This window comes from Oncorhynchus mykiss, chromosome 8, assembly GCF_013265735.2.
Source record: "Oncorhynchus mykiss isolate Arlee chromosome 8, USDA_OmykA_1.1, whole genome shotgun sequence".
NCBI lineage: Eukaryota > Metazoa > Chordata > Actinopteri > Salmoniformes > Salmonidae > Oncorhynchus > Oncorhynchus mykiss.
This window is the reverse complement of record NC_048572.1, coordinates 1156492-1165000: the sequence shown is the minus strand read 5'-3', so window position 1 is coordinate 1165000 and position 8509 is coordinate 1156492. Positions and strand designations below refer to the sequence as shown.

At 42.5% G+C, this 8509-nt stretch overlaps 1 long non-coding RNA gene across 2 annotated transcripts; it reads left to right on the top strand.

The window, feature by feature from the left end:
* The first annotated feature begins 2832 nt into the window (after window positions 1-2832).
* LOC118965602 lies at window positions 2833-4179 on the top strand. Of its 2 annotated transcripts, none has more exons than XR_005053012.1 (3): window positions 2833-3075; window positions 3146-3370; window positions 3441-4179. It is a non-coding gene; the product is annotated as an uncharacterized LOC118965602 (long non-coding RNA). The 2 variants fall into 2 exon arrangements; XR_005053013.1 differs by having other exon boundaries at window positions 3146-3507; window positions 3578-4179.
* Window positions 4180-8509: the final 4330 nt, after the last annotated feature.

Below are 8509 nucleotides of genomic sequence, written 5' to 3'. Positions count from 1 at the left end.
CCTTGCTGAGCGGCCTTTCAGGTTATGTCGATATAGGACTCGATTTACTGTGGATATCGATACTTTTGTACCTGTTTGCTCCAGCATCTTCACAAGGTCCTTTGCAGTTGTTCTGGGATTGATTTGCACTTTTCACACCAAAGTACGTTCATCTCTAGGAGACAGAATGCGTCTCCTTTCTTCCTGTCTCCTTCCTGAGTTGTACGATGGCTGCGTAGTCCCATGTTGTTTACACTTGCATGCTATTGTTTGTAGTATGCAAGGATCAGTTGTCGCATATTGAGCAACAACTGATCCAGTGGAGGTTGATTTTTGTTTTTTTCTGACTCAGGGAATCTGGAAGGGCATCTAGGAATCTTTGCGTTGTCCGAGAATTTATAACGCAGCTCTTAAAAATAATTTATTTGGGTCTGAGCAAATTATTTGTTGCGATTGCAAATGTAATAAAATAAAATGGTGGTCCGATAGGGATTATGAGGAAAAACATTTTGATCCACAATATATCGGAGCGGCAGGTAGCCTTGTGGTTTAGAGCGTTGGACTAGTAACCGAAAGATCGAATCCCCGAGCTGACAACAAAAAAAAACAACCAAAAATGTGATTATTATCTGCCATGACTGCAAGGTATCGATAGGAATTCAGGGAACTAATTGAGGAATGCTGTATATGGCCCAGGAGGGCTGTAAACAGCAGCTATAAAAAGTGATTGAGTAGGCTGCATAGACTTCATAACTAGAACCTCAAAAGACGAAAACGCATTCATTGTATTTTTCCATAATTTAAATGTTCTGTTGTAAATGTTAGTAACACCTACTCCTTTGTGGGATGCACTGGGGATTTGGTCACTTGTGTAACTAAGACAAGAGGCCTCATTTAACACAGTAAATTCATCGGGCTTGAGCCATGTTTCAGTCAGGCCAATCACATCAAGATTATGATAATTGATTTGTTAATTGACTATGTAATATTTCACAATCTCTTCCAATAATGACAGGAATTGAGGAGGTCTTTAGTCCAGTGAGATTAGTTAGTTAGTTTTGCCCGACCTAGATTGAGGCACAGACATGGTCTCAATGGGGATAGCTGAGCTCACTACACTGTTTGCGCTAGTGGCAGACTCCACTAAGCTGGCAAGCTGGTTAGCAGCCTGCTGCCTGGCCTGTACGCTATCTCATTGTGGAGCTAGAGGAAATAGAGCCCTGTCTATGTTCATAGATCAGATGAGAGCACCCCTCCAGCTAGGATAGAGTCCATCACTCCTCAGCAGGCCAGGCTTGATCCTGTTTGTGAATGAGTCCCAGAAAGAGGGCCAATTATCTACAAATTCAATTTTTTGGTAGAGGCACAAAACAGTTTTCAACCAGCGATTGAGTTGTGCGAGTTAACTGTAGAGCTCATCACTCCCCCTAACTGGGAGGGGGCCAGAGACTCGAGGTATTTTTAGCTGATTTACATGCTGAAGCTATGTTAACCTTGGTGACCTCTGACTCATCCTAACATCGTTGGTGCCGACGTGGATAACAATATCCATACACTCTCTACACTCGGCAGTTTTAGCTCTAGCCAGCACCATCTTCAGATTAGCCTTAACGTCGGTAGCCCTGCCCCCTGGTAAACAGTGTATGATCGCTGGATGATTCGTTTGAAGTCTAATACTGTGGGTAATGGAGTCGTCAATGACTAGGGTTTTCAATTTGTCCGAGCTGATGGTGGGAGGCTTCGGCAACTCAGACCCTGTAACGGGTAGAGGAGAGATCTGAGAAGGCTCTTACTCATACTCGTTGCTTAGTGGGGAAAATCGATCAAACGTTTCTACCGGTTGAATGAGCGACACCTGTTGAGCATGCCAACAGCATTTCTTTCCAGGTTCCAGGAGAAAATTGTCTGGCTGCTGGGACTGTGGGGATAAACACTACTACCTTTTTTTACTGGTGGGAAAAGACACCGTTTCATCCTTTCCTACACTAAAAATGCCCTTGCCTAACGATTGCATTTGAAGCCGGGCTAGGAACTCAGCTATCCTCGGCCATAAGGCAATAGTTCTCCTGTGTATTATCAGTACAACGACCGCAACGAGAAGGCATATTGTTACTTGTTTTTTTTGTCTGAAGTGGTTCCTGCAGACCAATGGCAGATAAAACATCCTGGGAGAAAAAGTTCAAAACGAAGACGTTGGTAAACTTGTAGACTTTATTTTTTTATAACCTTTTATTTAACTAGGCAAGTGAGTTAAAAACACATTTTTATTTACAATAACGGACCTACCCCGGCAAAACCCTAACCCCGACGACGCTGGGTCAATTGTGCACCGCCCTATGGGACTCCCAATCACTGCCTGTTATGAAACACCTTGGAATCAAACCAGGGTCTGTAGTGATGCCTCTAGCACTGAGGGCGGTTCCTAAGACCGCTGCCCCACTCGGGAGCCCCTAAATACGGAGTTTGATTAAACGGTTATAAAAAGTAAAACACAGGTAGACATGTAGCAACAAACAGAACAGCAGCACAGAGGAAGTGTGACGCAATGTGTCATCAGACTAGCACCTGTTAAACTGGTACCACTACAGGGTACTGTTATAATACTACAGGGTACTGGGTACTGTTATAATACTACAATGTGTCATCAGACTAGCACCTGTTAAACTGGTACCACTACAGGGTACTGTTATAATACTACAGGGTACTGTTATAATACTACATGGTACTGTTATAATACTACAATGTGTCATCAGACTAGTTAAACTGGTACCACTACAGGGTACTGTTATAATACTACAGGGTACTGTTATAATACTACAGGGTACTGTTATAATACTACAGGGTACTGTTATAATACTACAGGGTACTGTTATAATACTACAGGGTACTGTTATAATACTGCAGGGTACTGTTATAATACTACAGGGTTCTGTTATAATACTACTTACTGGGTGTCATCAGACTAGTTAAACTGGTACCACTACAGGGTACTGTTATAATACTACTTACTGGGTACTGTTATAATACTACAGGGTACTGTTATAATACTACAATGTGTCATCAGACTAGCACCTGTTAAACTGGTACCACTACAGGGTACTGTTATAATACTACAGGGTACTGGGTACTGTTATAATACTACAGGGTACTGTTATAATACTACAAGGTACTGTTATAATACTACTTACTGGGTGTCATCAGACTAGCACCTGTTAAACTGGTACCACTACAGGGTACTGTTATAATACTACAGGGTACTGGGTACTGTTATAATACTACAGGGTACTGTTATAATACTACAGGGTACTGTTATAATACTACAAGGTACTGTTATAATACTACTTACTGGGTGTCATCAGACTAGCACCTGTTAAACTGGTACCACTACAGGGTACTGTTATAATACTACAGGGTACTGGGTACTGTTATAATACTACAGGGTACTGTTATAATACTACAAGGTACTGTTATAATACTACTTACTGGGTGTCATCAGACTAGCACCTGTTAAACTGGTACCACTACAGGGTACTGATATAATACTACAGGGTACTGGGTACTGTTATAATACTACAGGGTACTGTTATAATACTACAAGGTACTGTTATAATACTACTTACTGGGTGTCATCAGACTAGCACCTGTTAAACTGGTACTACTATAGGGTACTGTTATAATACTACAGGGTATTGTTATACTACTACAGGGTACTGTTATAATACTACAAGGTACTGTTATAATACTACAGGGTACTGTTATAATACTACAAGGTACTGTTATAATACTGCAGGGTACTGTTATAACACTACAAGGTACTGTTATAATACTACAGGGTACTGTCATAATACTACAGGGTACTGTTATAATACTACAATGTGTCATCAGACCAGCACCTGTTAAACTGGTACCACTACAGGGTACTGTTATAATACTACAGGGTACTGTTATAATACTACAAGGTACTGTTATAATACTACAGGGTACTGTTATAATACTACAATGTGTCATCAGACTAGCACCTGTTAAACTGGTACCACTATAGGGTACTGTTATAATACTACAGGGTACTGTTATAATACTACAGGGTACTGTTATAATACTACTGGGTGTCATCAGACTAGCACCTGTTAAACTGGTACTACTATAGGGTACTGTTATAATACTACAGGGTACTGTTATAATACTACAGGGTACTGTTATAATACTACAAGGTACTGTTATAATACTACAAGGTACTGTTATAATACTGCAGGGTACTGTTATAATACTACAAGGTACTGTTATAATACTACAGGGTACTGTCATAATACTACAGGGTACTGTTATAATACTACAATGTGTCATCAGACCAGCACCTGTTAAACTGGTACCACTACAGGGTACTGTTATAATACTACAGGGTACTGTTATAATACTACAAGGTACTGTTATAATACTACAGGGTACTGTTATAATACTACAAGGTAATGTTATAATACTACAGGGTACTGTTATAATACTACAGGGTACTGTTATAATACTACAATGTGTCATCAGACTAGCACCTGTTAAACTGGTACCACTACAGGGTACTTTTATAATACTACAGGGTACTGTTATAATACTACAGGGTACTGTTATAATACTACAATGTGTCATCAGATTAGCACCTGTTAAACTGGTACCGCTATAGGGTACTGTTATAATACTACAGGGTACTGTTATAATACTACAGGGTACTGTTATAATACTATAGGGTACTGTTATAATACTACCGGGTACTGTTATAATACTATAAGGTACTGTTGTAATACTACCACTACAAGGTACTGTTATAATACTACAAGATACTGTTATAATACTACAAGGTACTGTTATAATGCTACACAGTACTGTTAAAAAACTACCACTACAAGGGTTGGTCTGTCTTTCTTGGTGTTTGTCTCTGTCTTTCTCCTCTCTCTCCCATCACATATCTAAATATATGGTTATTTATGGATCAACTGTTGAGGAAACAACATCTGTCTGATGGCCTATTTAGAGCTGAAATGTGTGTATGTCTGGAGAGCAGCTGGGGAGAGGGTGGAGGGTGAAGGGGGGATGAAGAGAGGGAGAGAGGAAGGAGGGTGATGGAGTGTCGTGAAGGGGGGATGAAGAGAGGGAGAGAGGGAGGAGGGTGAAGGGGGGATGAAGAGAGGGAGAAAGGGAGGAGGGTGATGGAGTGTCGTGAAGGGGGTATGAAGAGCGGGAGAGAGGAAGGAGGGTGAAGGGGGGATGAAGAGCGGGAGAGAGGAAGGAGTCCTAGAGAATAAGACAGCCGCTACTCTCTTGTTTGTATTTAGGTGTCTGTCTTGCTTTTTCTGCAAATCTATTTCGCTCTATCATACAAGTGCTTTTTCATCTGTGTGTGTGTGTGCTTGCCCTAATCGTAGTGATCATTAGCATGCACAGTGCTCTGTGTGTGTGTGCTTGCCCTAATCGTAGTGATCATTAGCATGCACAGTGCTCTGTGTGTGTGTGCTTGCCCTAATCTTAGTGATCATTAGCATGCACAGTGCTCTGTGTGTGTGTGCTTGCCCTAATCGTAGTGATCATTAGCATGCACAGTGCTCTGTGTGTGTGTGCTTGCCCTAATCGTAGTGATCATTAGCATGCACAGTGCTCTGTGTGTGTGTGCTTGCCCTAATCTTAGTGATCATTAGCATGCACAGTGCTCTGTGTGTGTGTGCTTGCCCTAATCGTAGTGATCATTAGCATGCACAGTGCTCTGTGTGTGTGTGTGCTTGCCCTAATCGTAGTGATCATTAGCATGCACAGTGCTCTGTGTGTGTGTGCTTGCCCTAATCGTAGTGATCATTAGCATGCACAGTGCTCGCTTCCTCCAGATTAGTCTGGTTCTCCTACTGTGAAAGTTTCCAGGTACATCTGTCCTTCACTCTGCTGTTGTCTCCCGGGCACCTGACGACACGTCTCTCTCTGTCTCTGTCTCTCTATAGTCTCTCTCTCTCTCAATTCAATTCAATTCAATTCAATTCAAGGGCTTTATTGGCATGGGAAACATGTGTTAACATTGCCAAAGCAAGTGAGGAAGATAATATATAAAGTGAATATATAAAGTGAAATAAACAATAAAAATTAACAGTAAACATTACACATCTCTCTCTATAGTCTCTCTCTCTATAGTCTCTCCCTCTCTCTATAGTCTCTCTCTCTCTCTCTCTCTGGATGTGGAGTTGTTGTCTCTCTCCTCTCTATCTCTCTCTCTCTATCTCTCTCCTCTCTCTCCTATCTCTCTCAATGAGTCTGGATGTGGAGTTGTTGTCTCTATTACAGGAGTGTTTATCTCGGTGTTTTACGACCTACAAACAGTCCCACTCTTGGAACTGACCACACTACTCAGAATCGCAGTTAACATACACATGCCCCTACCTGGGGGACACGTTTAGCCGTGGCACACCTGAGGGGATGGATTTAAGTGTGACACATGGTTTGTTCAACCATTTTGAAAGTCTTGAAGAACACAACATGGTAGAAAGGGCTCCCGAGAGGCGCAGCGGTCTGAGGCACTGCATTTCAGTGCTAGAGTCACGACAGAACCTGGTTCGATTCCTGGATGTATCACAACCGGCAGTGATTGGGAGTCTGTGGGATTGGTCGAGGTAGACCGCCAATGTTAATAAGAATTTGTTCTAAACTGACTTGCCTGGTTAATTAAATGTTAAATACATTTTGTTTTAAGTCCATCAAGTCTTCACTCCTCAACACCAACCACTAGCCTTCACTCCCTATAAACTAACCACTAGCCTTCACTCCCTATAAACCAACCACTAGCCTTCACTCCCTATAAACTAACCACTAGCCTTCACTCCTCAGCACTAACCACTAGCCTTCACTCCCTATAAACTAACCACTAGCCTTCACTCCTCCACATAACCACTAGCCTTCACTCCTCAACACTAACCACTAGCCTTCACTCCCTATAAACTAACCACTAGCCTTCACTCCCTATAAACCAACCACTAGCCTTCACTCCCTATAAACCAACCACTAGCCATCACTCCTCACCACCAACCACTAGCCTTCACTCCCTATAAACCAACCACTAGCCTTCACTCCTCAGCACTAACCACTAGCCTTCACTCCTCAACACTAACCACTAGCCTTCACTCCTCAACACTAACCACTAGCCTTCACTCCCTATAAACCAACCACTAGCCTTCACACCTCAGCACTAACCACTAGCCTTCACTCCCTATAAACTAACCACTAGCCTTCACTCCCTATAAACTAACCACTAGCCTTCACTCCCTATAAACCAACCACTAGCCTTCACTCCCTATAAACCAACCACTAGCCTTCACTTCCTATAAACTAACCACTAGCCTTCACTCCTCAGCACTAACCACTAGCCTTCACTCCCTATAAACTAACCACTAGCCTTCACTCCTCCACATAACCACTAGCCTTCACTCCCTATAAACCAACCCCTAGCCTTCACTCCCTATAAACTAACCACTAGCCTTCACTCCCTATAAACTAACGACTAGCCTTCACTCCCTATAAACTAACCACTAGCCTTCACTCCCTATAAACCAACCACTAGCCTCACTCCCTATAAACCAACCACTAGCCTTCACTCCCTATAAACCAACCACTAGCCTTCACTCCCTATAATCCAACCACTAGCCTTCACTCCCTATAAACCAACCACTAGCCTTCACTCCCTATAAACCAACCACTAGCCTTCACTCCCTATAAACTAACCACTAGCCTTCACTCCCTATAAACTAACCACTAGCCTTCACTCCCTATAAACCAACCACTAAACTCCTCAACACCAACCACTAGCCTTCACTCCCTGTACACTTCTAAACACAAACCACTAGCCTAAACTCCTCAACACAAACCACTAGCCTAAACTCCTCAACACCAACCACTAGAATTCACTCCTAAACACAAACCACTAGCCTAAACTCCTCAAAACCAAAAACTAGCCTTCACTCCCTGTACACTGTACACTAACCACTAGTCTTCCCTCCTTAACACTAACCACTAGTCTCCATTCCTCAACACTAACAACTAGCCTTCACTCCTCAACACTAATCACTAGTCTCCATTCCTCAACACTAACCACTATTCTTAACTCCTCAACACTAACCACTAGCCTTCACTCCCTAATCACCCCTCACCACTAACCACTAGTCTTCACTCCTCAACACTAACCACTAGTTTTCACTCCTTAACAATAACCACTAGTCTTCACTCCTCAACACTAACCATTAGTCTTCACTCCTCAACACTAACCACTAGTCTTCACTCCTCAACACTAACTACTAGTCTTCACTCGTCACCACTAACCACTAGCCGTCACTCCTCAACACTAACCACTAGCCGTCACTCCTCAACACTAACCACTAGCCGTCACTCCTCAACACTAACCACTAGCCTTAACTCCTCAACACTAACCACTAGCCTTAACTCCTCACCACTAACCACTAGCCTTCACTCCTCAACACTAACCACTAGCCATCACTCCTCAACGCTAACCACT